Source organism: Platalea leucorodia (genome assembly GCF_965183815.1).
Source record: "Platalea leucorodia genome assembly, chromosome: 2".
Taxonomy (NCBI): domain Eukaryota; kingdom Metazoa; phylum Chordata; class Aves; order Pelecaniformes; family Threskiornithidae; genus Platalea; species Platalea leucorodia.
In genome coordinates this window covers 62611107-62625060 of record NC_138824.1, presented here as the reverse complement: position 1 = coordinate 62625060, position 13954 = coordinate 62611107, and positions in this window count along the sequence as shown.

Below are 13954 nucleotides of genomic sequence, written 5' to 3'. Positions count from 1 at the left end.
GTACTGGGGACCATAGAGCTGGATGCAGTACCCCATGTGGTGTCTCACGGGAGTGGTGTAGGGGGGGAGAATCACCTCCCTCAATCAGCTGGCCACGCTTCTTTTTATGCAGCCCAGGAAAAGATTTGTTTTCTGGGCTGCAAGCACACATTGCCAGCTCTTGTCCCATTTTTCATCTACCAATATCCCTAAGTGTTTCTCTGCAGGGCTGCTCTCAATTCATCCCCCAGTCTGTATTCATACTGGGCATTGCCCCTGTTCAGGTGCAGGATCTTGCACTTGGCCCTGTTTAACTTAATGATGTTCACATGGGCCCGCTCCTCAAGGCTGTCAGGGTCTCTCTGAATGGCATGCCTTCCCTCAAACATACTGCACCGCTGAGCCTGGTGTCAGCCACAAACTTGCTGAGGGTGCACTCAATCCCACTGTGTCACTGGTGAAGATATTAAATAGATTGGTCCCAGTACAGACCCCTGAGGGACACTAATCATTACTCCTTTCCACCTAGACATTGAGTCTGCAAGTCTGCAAGCACAGACTGCAAGTCTTTGGATGTGGCCATACAGCCAATTCCTTATCCATTTAACAGTCTATCCATCAAACCCATATCTCTCCAATTTAGCAGCAAGAATGTTGTGTGGGACCACACCAAAGGTCTTACAGAAGTCCAGGTAGATGACATCCATTGCTCTTCCCTCATCTACTGATGCTGTCACTCCATCGTAGAAGGCCACTAGATTAGTAAGACACGATTTGCCCTTGGTGAAGCTGTGTTGGCTGTCTTCCACGTGTTTTGACATAACTTCCAGAAGGATCTGTTCCATGATCTTACCAGGTGCAGAGGTGAGGCTGACTGGTTGGTAGTTCCCAGGGTCCTCCTTTTTACCCTTTTCAAAAATGGGTGTGACATTTCCTTTTTTCCAGACACTGAGGACTTCACCTGACTGCCATGACTTTTTAAATATCATGGAGAGTGGCTTGGCAACTACATCAGCCACTTCCCTCAAGACTCTGGGATGCATCTGGTTGGGTCCCATGAACCTATGCATGTTCAGGTTCCTCAGGTGGTCTAGAATCTGATCTTCACTTACAATGGGTGGGGTTTCATTCCCATAGTCCCTGACTTGCAATACAGGGGCTTGAGAAATTGCATTCTTAGAAATCTTTATCTTTCCAGAATGGGAGTATATGTCTTCTTGTCGAATGCATAGATGCCTTCATCTCAACATTATTTAAATCTAACAGTGATTTAATAGAGATTATCAGGTAATTTTTCTCACAGAGACAATCAAACCAGAGTAATACACATAATTAGGCATTTTACTTATGCTGTTCCACAGATACTTCAGATAAGCCTTGGCTTTCTTGGAAGATTTTAGAAAGCTACCATGAGCGAAGCTGCACTCCTATGTACCACTTTTCATGTCCTGCTAAGAGCAGACTCAATTCTTCCTGCTTATGAAGATTCACAGAAAATATAAGGTTTTTACAGGCTTTGTATGATCTGTATCCCAATTTCCTATGTAATAGGTAGGGTTGGAAAAAATCCTTTTGCAAATATTTTATGCCTTACATTTTCTCCTGTTATGGAAATCTCCTCTGGATTGCCTGTGCACTTTTGAGTAGAGGCATTCCCCCACCTCAGTAAATCAATCAGGGACTCTAATAAAGCTTAAATTCAGAAGAAAATACAGATTTCAGAAGTAGCTAAAACTGGAGGTACAGCTGATTGTAGTACAGGAACTTGTTGTCAGACACTAGCAGAAGAGCTACTAGGCATAGGCACACAGTCCTGTATGAAATTTAACAACACAAATTGTGTACCAATGAAAAGGCAAGTGGAAGCCTGTCTGGCACATTAGCAAGTGGGAGCCTAGAATGTAAGAACAAAATTAAAAGTGACAAACAAAATTTCCCAGACAAATCAGAAGCTGGTTCAAGAACTGATTATTTTTTTGTCATTATGAAAATTATTTGTAATTTTGAGGGGTCTATTGTTTCAGGTGGTTTTTTTCTTCACCATTTTAAAGGCATCCTCTACTACTACTAAAACTAATTTTCTAGATTACTCTGGAAAATCACTTCTCTTCATAAGGTGACCAGTCCTCTCGTCCTTGATAAAACACTGCTCTGAGATCACGTTCACAATTAAAAAAAAAAAAAAAAAAAAAAAGCTGCTTATTAGCTTAAAAAAAATACAATTCATGTTACATCTCTGCAGCAAATGAGTGTACTAAACTTTTTTCTGAGCCAGCAAGGATTTCAGATTTGGGAAAAAAAAAAAAAAAAAGAAAACAAACAATCTGTTATATTAAATAGATCGAAGAATACAGCAAAGCTATTGTAGTGCCACAGTAAGAACTGGGTGTAGCCAATAGCAAGGACCATAATAAACTTACTTTTGAAGGATTCAAATTATATGATATAAGGCATACACCTTTCTCGTCAATATTAATTTTATTATACATACCATTATATTCACACAGGGAAAAATCAGTGTCACCTTCAAACCAGGTAGATCTTCTTTTTATATCGGTTAGTGGAGCACTGTGTATTCCTATTTTATCAAAATAATATATAATTGTTTATTTTCTTCAAGATGTCTTATAATTGTGACAGCATTATAAAAATTCGTCTTCCATACAGAGTTCTAAAAATCAGTCTTGCAAAGCCACAGAATGTGTATTGAGGACTGCATCTAAACTCTAAATGTTTTGAAATACCAAATCATACATGGAAGCCATGTCACAGTCAGTTTAGACTCATGTGATTTAAAAAAACTGGAAGTTCATCTGTGTTTTAGGGAAACGAAAAGAAAATGGCACCGTGGTTGGTTTGGTACTGAGGCATCCATACACCTCAAATCCTCTAGATCCTACATCCAGCTGCACACTTACTCCCACCCCTTTTGACAGACACAATAGGATCAAAGTTACTCTGACTTGTCTGCAATAAAACATTCTGGAAATGTTGCCCTTATAATCCCAGTATGTGGTTCTTGACTTCATTAATATTTTGAATTTCTACTCGTAGGTGTAGGCAATTTTTGGTTATTCAAGGGGCTGGTATACTGAGCAATAGGAATCCTCCTACAGTCAAGAAGTAGTTCTATAGCTGCTCTACAGAGGCTTTCCAGATTGCATTAGTTTCATGGGGTCTGGGGTGTTTTTTTTCTGTTTATCATTATTACATGAGGTGTCATGGATGTTGATACTATATATTCCAGAAGCACAGAATTTGGGGCAAAATTTACCCGTAGGAAAGCAGTTATTAATTGTTTCTTCATCTTCGGCCAGAGCACTAAGTTCAGCAGTAACATCAATCTATCCTGCCTTTGAACTTACACAGTATTTTGTTTAAAGCAAAGATGAACACTAAACAAATGTTCTTAGGGTCTGAACAGTCTCTTTCCTAATAAATCCTAGCATTCAGAAACTTGGAACTGAATTTGCCAGGTCCTGTATTGTGTGCAATTGAATCAAAGTCCTAGAGCTGAACAACCTCCTCTTCTCTGATCATCTGGTAATCAAAATTCCCATTTAGGCATTAATGCTCTGTCTCATTTATAATTCAGATCTCATTTCACTCCTTAAGAGATGTCCCTGAAGTGTCACATTTTAAAACTGAATAAATAAATTTCTACCCTAAATAAAATGCATTAATACATCCATTATAAGCATAATGGATTAAATAAACAAATAAATTTAATGCAAATTGAGCCTTGCAGTTCCTAGCTGACATCTCCTACCAGCTCTACATCAAATCTACAGCTCTGAGTCACATAAACAGGCTCTATAAAATATGTGAGAAAATGAAGATCTTCATTGAATATAAAAATACTCAGAAAACTGTTTAAGCTAGTCAGCGGAAATATAAACCTCCCCTATTCTCCATACACATAAGAATTCCATATTCTTAAAATAATTTTCTCCCCAGGATCTGGACACCATATTCAACACTGCAGAAAGAATATATGTAAGAATATAAAATATAATTCCTTATGTGAGGTATCGCTGTTTTTTCTCCAAATGCCTAAGGATTGAAATGAGGGAGAGCATATTTAGCAATCTTTATGATATTTGGGGGGGGAAGTTAATTCCTTTCTCTTTCTCATCTTCTTTCCTCTTGCCCTCCTTGTATTACTGCACACTCTCATACTTTTTTCAATAAAGTGGTTTAAATGTATGCAGTATGTGGGTGATGGTGGTTCAATTTCTTCCTGTCGTTGAGATCTGCATCCTTCATGCAAGTGCCCTCACTTTCAGGCTAGTGGACACTGTCCCCCTGCTCTTTTTGTTCTTTTGCCACCATGTGTGACACCTTTCCTGTTCCAAATTAATGGGGACAGAAAGGGAGAGCCTGGAAACAAGAATGAAATAGTCAGGAGGGCAGATAAATTTCTTGTTTCATATCCTTTTTCTTCTCCAAGTCTCAGCATCTTGCTGTAATACATTTCACATCATCCATCACATCCAGGGACTTCATGACTCATTACCTCCTCTTTCCAAAAGGCGATCCTCCAGGGATATGCCTGCTCAGGACACCTGGCCCAGAGAAGAGGAAGGCAGAGTCAAACTTTCCATCCACCATGAGGCACAGGATTTCCAAATCCCAGTATTTTACTTTGCATTCACAACTTCTCTTTATTCAAATACATTTTTCTTTTTTTAAATCACAGGGAGAATAAAAAATTCTATCCAGTTCTAGCTATTTTCAAATGGCATAGTGATCCTAGAGTCATGAATTTAATTTTCTGTTAGTTAAAGTACCATTAGCTTGTTATTTGAAAACATTGGGTATTTGCTGGTGACTTAATAATGCAATTTCCTTCAGTTTTTCATTACAGTAGGCCTGAATAGTCAATGATACTGAGTTCATCATAAACCAGAAGGGAGATTTGTAATCCAGCATTTTAAATTTTGATAACATATGCTCTTTGCTTGCTCTGATTGTTATTTCCATAATAGAAGTTCCCCTAGAATTTAATTGTAAATGTAGGGCAAACAACAAACACAGGAAATGTACTTTGCAGGGGTTTTGGTTTTGGGTTTTGTTGTTTGTAAACAGTGCTACTGGTTATAAATAAGTTTAATTCCAAACAAATTCCAGCCCTCAAGAAAAAAACATCTGTGTATGTTGATGGAAGGTAGTTCAGGGAGCCCCTCGTGAATGACGTGTTGACTGAAGCTCAGCTCATGTGTTCCATGTGTTGGTTTCTCTTTCAACATCTAAATATTTTTTTAAAAAATGAAACATCAGGCAAAGAATGAATGAAAATTTTGCATACATTTCTCTGCATAATTTCAACTAGCTTTTCCACAGGATACCACCTGAATCTCCAGAAATGCTTTTTTCACCTAAACACCTTCAGTACTGCTATTCCTTAATAATATTGGAGCTTCCAAAAACTAATTGATTTTCTTTAGTAGCCACCAGGTGGCAATCATAAACTTAGCCTGCTCCATCAACTCTTCTGAAGCAGCTACTGCAGGCTGAGAATATGCTGTAAGCATAAAGCAGAAAAAGGTATCTCCATGGTGACTATTATACTATGTTGTTTGTCATGGGTGAAACTAGATGAAACCATGTTCATGCTTCTGAATTACATATTTCATCTCATTAAGTTCTGAGCAGCTAACCTTGAAAAAATATGTTCTGCTGAAAGATGTACTTTGTCTCACAAAGAACCTGTAGGTAGCTTATTATCTGTGTGGCATTTTCAGCCATCTGGACAGTGACCATAGTGAACATTCCTTCAAAAAATCTATATGGATTTTTAAATTGCCTTTTCTACCCAAGTAAAATATCTAATTTAATAATAATTCGGCCTAAAGTACTTGTTTTTCTCTGTCTGGTATCAGGGCTTTGAGTGAGGCATTGCAGAGCTATGGCAGTCAGAGAAAGAGGTTCTGCGCTTTCCCTCTTGTGTCATTTGGCTTTTAAAGAGCTGAGAGGCCTGTAACAGCAGCTGGGCTTTCGACATCATCATAACACTCTGAAAAGTAAAGAGGGAAAGCTCTGGTCCATATATGTGTCTCATTTTGAACATTCCTATTGAGATATAGCTAAAGATCAGCAGATTTTTTTTTTTTTTTTTCAAAAGTGTTTTAAGATCCTAAACCCCACTGACTTTTAGGAAGTGAAGCTCTTCGGACCAAAAGAAAAACTCACCTCACTTTTATTTCATTTTGGTGTTCTTCCAGGTCTATTGCATCTAGATCTTTTCCTATAGATCTTTCAGTCTTAGCTCCCATTCCTTTGGATTCACTTGAAACTGTCTTATGTTTCATTACTTTTCAGCTAACTGGAAAACAAGAGAACAAAATAGAGTTGTAAAGGATACATAGATTTTACCTAATCTGATGGAATTATGTATTTTGATTATGCCACACCTTTTTTCTCTAAAAAAAAAGAAATGGCAGAAAGCAAACATTTAAAAACAGATGATGAAAATAACTCCAGACACAATAAGAATGCCTGGAAAAGGAAAGCTGAATAATTGGAAATAGTAAGAGAACTCACAGGAAAAAAAGAGCAGAATAAGAATTGTTGGAAACTCCTTATATCAGGTATAGGAAAAAAATTCACCCTCCAATATGCTTGAAGGGCATCAGGTTTAGAGCATGGAAATAAGAAACTTTTGTACTGAGTGTACTGTTTGCTGGTGGAAGTCATTTTCAGAAGCAGCAGTGTTAACAGGATGTGAAAAAATAGTAATAATGAGACAGTCTCAATCTACATGAGGTGACATAAAGACAGAACCTTATAGATTGATACCATCTGTGAGTTAGTTATTTACTATTTTCTATTTTAAGTGTTTTTCAACATCCTTCTGGAGCATTTGGTAGGTATAACATAGCAAACTGATAGTCCAATTGTGTGATTTGATGTAGAAATTCCTGTGATCATGCAGTCTGTTGTTTCCTTTAGCTTTTCACTGCCCTACAGCATACACACTGTCTTGTATCTTGTCCCTGGGCAAAGCCAAATTTCCAAAGTCAAGTACATTTCCATTACAGTTTTAGCTCCCCTTCTGTCATTCAAAGATAAACTAAATTTCACTGCTTACAGTCAAATTCAGAACAAATACAGAGGTTTAATATTATCCCTTGAAAAAGCAAAATCAGGTAATTTCAGGTTTTAAAAATACAGAGAGAAAGACTATCTTTATGCAGTCACCATAAAAAATACAAGGACTCTGTAGATTCATGAATCTGAGGTATTTTTCTCTGCTGATAACTTGTGATTCTCTGTATAAGCAGTTAGATGGCAGTGTTGTTACACTATTCGAAGCAACCATTCTTTTATTTCTGGTTTTGTCAGAAACCATCATTTCAATCCAACATTACAAAGTCAAAGCATAATTACCATTAATGCTCCCCCTCTCTTGAGCAATGCCATCAGGGTATATCCTGCAAATGAATGGAAACTGTTAATTATAATTATATTAGACACCCATATTGTACGTTTCAGCAGTGCTGGTGTTGTCTTTGGATCTTTGTTTATCATTACACAGGAGATATTACAGTAAAAGGGTGAAGACCACAGTGACAACACTCCTTTATAGTATGAAAATTACGCATCCTATTTCACTAACAGCTCAGCCCAATAATTTGAAAACACTTGTAATTGGATTATTCTGTATCCATATTTTACATATATGTCACAAAAAAGAGAATGTTTAATTAATTTTCTTTTTTTTTAGATTGTTTGCAATCTAATGAATATGTTTGATTTCATTTACAAAGCAATAATATTTCATATTCATTTTGCCTTGAAACATATATCTTCATTTTCAGCCCAGCCTCCAGGGAACTATTTCAAGTAGAGTTATAATATGTGTACAGCAAAAAATCCTGTCTCTGAAGAAACTGGGGAATAGCATGTACTTTCTTAGCTCTTCGTCCTCCCTTCTTCACACCAATTTTCCTAGCTCTGTTTTCCTCTTCACAAAAACCCTGGTTTATTCTTAGCTTCCTGACCTTTCCAGAAAAGACCTGTCATCTTTCACTTAGCATTTTATTTAGCCAATCATCTTCCACAATGTCTGGTGCATCTCCCTGAAATTTTTCAGCTACGCTGACTACTGATTGCTGCACTGACTCTGCAGGTGTGTTACTTTATTCAAACTTCTGCTGATTCTTCCCAGAACTTGCCTGAACTTAGTATCAGGAAAGTATCGCTTTAAGTGCCCACAAACACCTTCATTTGTACCATTTGTATCACTTACCACTATGCCAGTTTGACTAAATGACTGCAATGCCACCCTCTACAGTGGTGATGCAATTGTACTGGTATAAAAGACTTTCTGCTGGTTGTAAATGTACGTCGTCTTCAAGCTATAGCAGGGCTAAGTAAGCTGTTGTTACTGCCTGCAGCAGGTCCTTCCTTAGACCCTAGCCACCACCTCTACCAGTTTTATCTCCATCTGAAGAGTCATCTCAGAAGCTCATCCAATTGCTAAAATGTTTCATTCAAAGTGAGCCAAATCTGCAATGAATTGCTCATCGGTTCAAACTGATTAAACTACTAAGCATGCAACTTTTCCCTAATCAGACCACGATCATAAACTGGTAAAGAGCTACCTCACAAAAGTGCAAAATACAGGTGCCAGGACTCAGCTTTTGCCTCATTGTAACCAACACAAGGTCTCTGTTCAAAAAACCTTTTACCATCCTAAATCATACTGCTAAATAGCTGCCCACTCTTATCCATTTCAGAAGGCCATCTGAGCAGCACGCAGATATTTCTCCTTGAAAGGCAATTCCTGGGTATCGTTCTTTTAGGAAAAATACAGTTTACTTCATTTTTTTTCTAGTACAACTTTCCAACCTTCCTCAAATCTAAGCTGGCCTACTGCCAGGATTTCTGCCATGTGGCCAGTAGTCTGGGAGCTGAGGAGCTGCAAAGCAAGCAGAGGTCCTCAGGGCTCCCAGTGGCCTGGGTGCACAGCAGGGAACATGGAAGCCTTCACTGGAGACAGCATTCTTGCCTCCCCAGGTTACCAGCACTGCAGGACCTTGCCATGAGGAATGCCAAGGAAGCAGAAAGCCGGCTGTTAATCAAATAGATTTTTCCTGAGAAACCTTCCTGGATCCAATTGGGACATTAGAAGAATTTGACATGTTTTGGTGGAACATTTGAAACGTTGTTGAATGTGCATTTCCCAGTGGAAGGTTTCCAGACAGCTGTCATAAATTCAGGCCAAGAGAGATAAACAAACAAACTGAAGACACCATAACCATTCTCTTCTCTTCTTTGCATTAATGCCTCAGAAGCTCATTTACAATAAAATCCTTTGAGTGCATTCACTTTATCTGAACTCAGAGACAATTATGTTGACATTTTGCAACCCTTCAGATAGAAAATATCTTTCAGAAGAACTGATAGATTCTGCATGAATACATGACGAATTTCACTTAGTTCATCTGCAACACCCAGGCAGATAATATCTATTCTCCACCTTAGCAATTACTCATAAGCAATTATTAGACCAATGTTCACATTGTTTGATATTCAGAGTCAGCTCCCACGTCCTCCCTATGTCTCAGAGGCATATATATGTAGAACTTCATGCATGAAATTCTTGAGAAAGCAAATTAGGGAATAGAAATGACAATGGTATATTTATGACTGATCATCATGGAGGATCTTACTCTGGCATCTTAAAGGTAGGTATCAAGGTCTCACATAGTCATCCAAGGTCCCCCATGGAGAGAACTAGAAACTTGAGTGACTCACCTTACCCTAATATTCCCAAGGTAGGAACATCTAAGAGAGGTCAGGCAAACTGCAGTCTAAGAATGCTTGTTACACTTTGCTGACTAGAAACAAATCTTGAGTGAGTAGGTCAAACCTGGACATCTAACTTTGGGAGATTTAAAGTTAGTTGAAGCATGCCCCAGTCTGTAGTCCTCATACAGACAATAAAGGTCCCTCTCTCATCCAAAAGCATTTCATTCAAGCTATTAGGAGGACCTGCTGACTGTAGCTGAACCTGTCAAACATAATGTTGGTTTTGACCTCTTTGACCTCAAATGAAACTCTTTATCAAAAGATGGTAACATAGTGTCCCATGAACATATTTCACAAATCCATTCTGTACTAGTTCCCATTTAAAGTCAGGTTTCAGTTCAAAGGTTTTTCTTCTCTTATTCAAAGCTGTCCAGAAAAGAGTGACCTAAGGCATTTGCATTTAATTAGGGTGACCATATTTTACTTGACCATGAAAACCTCAGTCAGTAGGGAGAAAATTGAAAGTAAGAAATAAGTTCACACTGAACTCATCATAGGAAAGATATCATATCTGTACAGTATCTTGATGGCCAAGTCATCAGGTTATTGGAGCTCCCAGTCAATCCCACAGGTCCATATAGCTTTGCTGCAACATTTTATTTGACTTTCTGTGGTATGTATGCACATACCACAAATCTGTATTTGAAAGTCAAGGCAAGTAGATATAACTAGATGTAATTCATTCAGTACACACACAAATCTCATGTTTTTATTATTCCCAGTAATCTCACACATTGAAAAATAAGCATTAAAAATTTTTATTTATTTCAACACACAATTTTAAAATAATCCATAACTCGCTTCAGTTGTACAGGAACCAGAGAGACTATACTTAATGATATGTGTGCTAAAATCTTGTGATCTTTTCAGACTACAGTGTGCATGAGGTTGGGTGGAAAAAGAGAAACAAAGAAAGAGAGAGAGCAAGCATACAATATAATTTTGGTTTTAAGAAAAAAGCAGCAAGAAAAACATAAATTAATGGACAATCATGACTCCAAGGACTCAAAGCACAGAAAGTCACATACAATCACACTGCAAATAATTTGACGGGCATCTGCTTAGATCAGATCTGTATTTATGTCATATGATTTCTCTAACATAATCCAACAGAAAAAGAAGTATTCCATATAAAGACCTAGGGTAAGCACATGCAATGCCATCAAAGATCTTGAAACTGAAGAGCTGAATTCGGAGTGATTATTGGATATTTTTCATTTATGCTTTTCTTTACCACATTATTTTGTTTCATGCATTTCATCCATCATTTTTAAATGGGAAAATATAGCTTACAATGTTTGTTTGTTGGGGTTTTTTTTGGTTTTTTTTGTTTTTTTTTTCATTTAGAAATACACATTTGAAAGGCAGAATAATAAAGTAGAAAAATACACTTTTTACTTTCTTTATTCAAAACCTCAGTATTTCCTCATTTTACTTTATGCCCTAGCTACTCCCTTGTAAGGCTACTGCAAATCTGTTGCAAAGAGATATATTTCATTCTGTCAAAATAAGATCCTAAACTCAGAGAAGGCAGGCATTTAAGGTACTCCAGAGCTCATGTCTGGGAAGCTAATACAGGATCCTACTAAAGAAGCCATATTTGTGAATCCCATTGTGATGGATATAAGGACATGGATCTGCCAGAGGTGGTCCAGCATGCCTTGGTCCTGCTTTAGCTCTCCTCTAGCCTAAAGATCCCACAATTACAGAGGTGATCCAATTGAAAACACACTGAAAATGCCCTTCCTTCCCCTATAAATGGTACATTTTGAGCTCATCAGCTCCTTTAGTCAGCTCAGTGTGATCTGGCTCTAGTATTAAACAAATAATTTGGATACTGAACCTGAATGCCAAAATTCTGCTAGATAGATACTGTAAAAGTCAGGTTCTCCAGCCTAGGACAATGCAACAACTAAGTTTTCCCTGTAGATCTAGTCTTCCATATTTAAGACGAATAAAACAAAAAAGCCTTACAGATCAGCAAGAAAGCCAAACAGAAATTGGCTCATGAAAGTGGTTTCAAATCTTTCTGGAGATTGGTTGTGATTAGGCAATCCAAGAGTGCATGTGTGTTTGTGTGTTTAATTAGCAGGCTACACCACAGTTTAAAATTCCTTTTCAAGTAGATCCTATCACAACCGTGAAGAAGAGCAAGGATGAATATGCTAAACACATTTGAATAAAGCTGCTGTATCTTCTTTTTCTGAAGCCTCTTTTTTTACTCAGGAATCTCCCATTCCTCTTACTTTCTAATTTGCCCATGGCTGCTACAGTTGATCAGCCTCTCTAGTCCAGATTACCTCCACTGCTGCAAGACCTCTCAAGAAACCCTCTTTTCTACTGCCCAGTGCATTTGTATTAAACAATATAATGAGGTGTATTGTAGTAAACAATATAACCAGAATAACAGAGTAATTGGGGACAGAGTTAGGAGAAAAGCTTGCTTTAGTGCTCTTACATTTTAAACAGACAGGGTTGGGTTGGTTTTTTTTTAATCACTCCCCTGAATTTCCAGAGCCTTCCTCCCTTCATCTTATCAGCTGGGTAATTTAATTTAGTGGTGAAAAAAAAAAATCCAATTGGGTGCTGCTTTGTTCACCTGATTATATTTTTCAATGCAGAATGAAACTAACCCACTGAAGAGCTGTGGGAGGGAGTGTAGGGCAGGCAGAATGCAGAAGTTTAAAAGCTGCCTTTATTTTTTCATTCTTCCACTTCAAACACTCAGTAGCTCCCGGTCGTGTTTGTCAAGATAAAATAAAACTGACAAGATGGAAGGGTGAGTGAAATAAGGCTGTACCTATGTGAAGAAGACAGAGTCATCAGAAAGAGAATTCAGAATGGACCAAAAACTGATCATGGAATAAAAAGGGACTTACTTATTACCTTATAATATAAAAGAAAAAGAAAAAAAAACCCTGCCTTACAAATGCATTGGACTTTGCAAGTTAGTGTTTAATAAAACTCTCTCAAGACTAAAAGTCAGAGTAAAAGATTCTTCAAAATCTTTTACATTGCTGGTAGCAACTGATTTCAGGATTTGAACTTCAGGGCTTTATGGACTCTACAGTAATAAAAAAAGTGGTATGGTCTCAGGCCAAATATAACTATCAAATTTCATTTTTTAAACTAGCAGAAAAATCAAATGGACAGTCTATTATAATAAGGATAAGGCTGTGCCCATCCAAACACCCAGGTATAGGCAGAGACAACAGATCAGCATACAGACAACAGCAAATACTCACTGTATGTAAAGTTTGGTTTGGTGTCTGAGTCAAGGACAGGTCTTCATCACCAGCTAAATGGAAGCAGCCAATGTCAGAGGGTGAGGAGTAGTGAAGACCAGCTGCCTAACCATCAGACTTAGCCTTCCACTTAAACTGTAAAATTAGCCAACCCATCCTGCCAAGCTCGGAGCCTAGAGTCTTTCAGGAAGAAGGGTTGAGGCCTCTGCTCCTGTAAGAAGCCTTACAGTTTGAAAGTGGGGCAAGTTAACTCCTTACGAAAGCATAATGCCTGATAGAAATGTACTTGGTCACACAACAGAGGTATGAAGCAAGCAAGGGTGCATGTTAACCAATGTTGCAAAGGCTGCTTAAACCAAACCCTAGAGTATAGAGTTTTCTTGCATGGAATAGGATGACAAGGAGGAACTGATATGTCAAATAATGGGCACCACAGATGTGTAGGAAAGGATGTTTTTCGTTTGCTTATTTAACATGCACCTAATGTTTTTACTGCTGTTACACAAGGAATGTTGTCATTTACTTCCTAACATGCTCTAGTGCTGTGTCTACTCCTCTGGGAGCAAGCAGTAGCAAGTGACTTTGCCCCGTGTTGCATGCTGATCTCAGAAAGCAAGGAGATCACGTTAATTTCTGGAAGAAATGTCTATCAAGACCTGTCAGGCACAATTCGCCATCTGTCTTGAAAATTCCTTTAGCAACAAATTGCCAAAATGGACAAGGTATATAAAGGGAACATCACCACATAACTACCTTATTCTTTCTGCTGTTGGCAACAGTGAGAGACTAAATTCTGGCCTTGCTGAAATTTTGGTCTGATTCAAGATGTCCATCCTTATACATTCATATGATAGCTGAAGTCTGAAGACAAAGTGACACTTTAAGCTTAGGAATATTTTCAATAATTTCAGAGA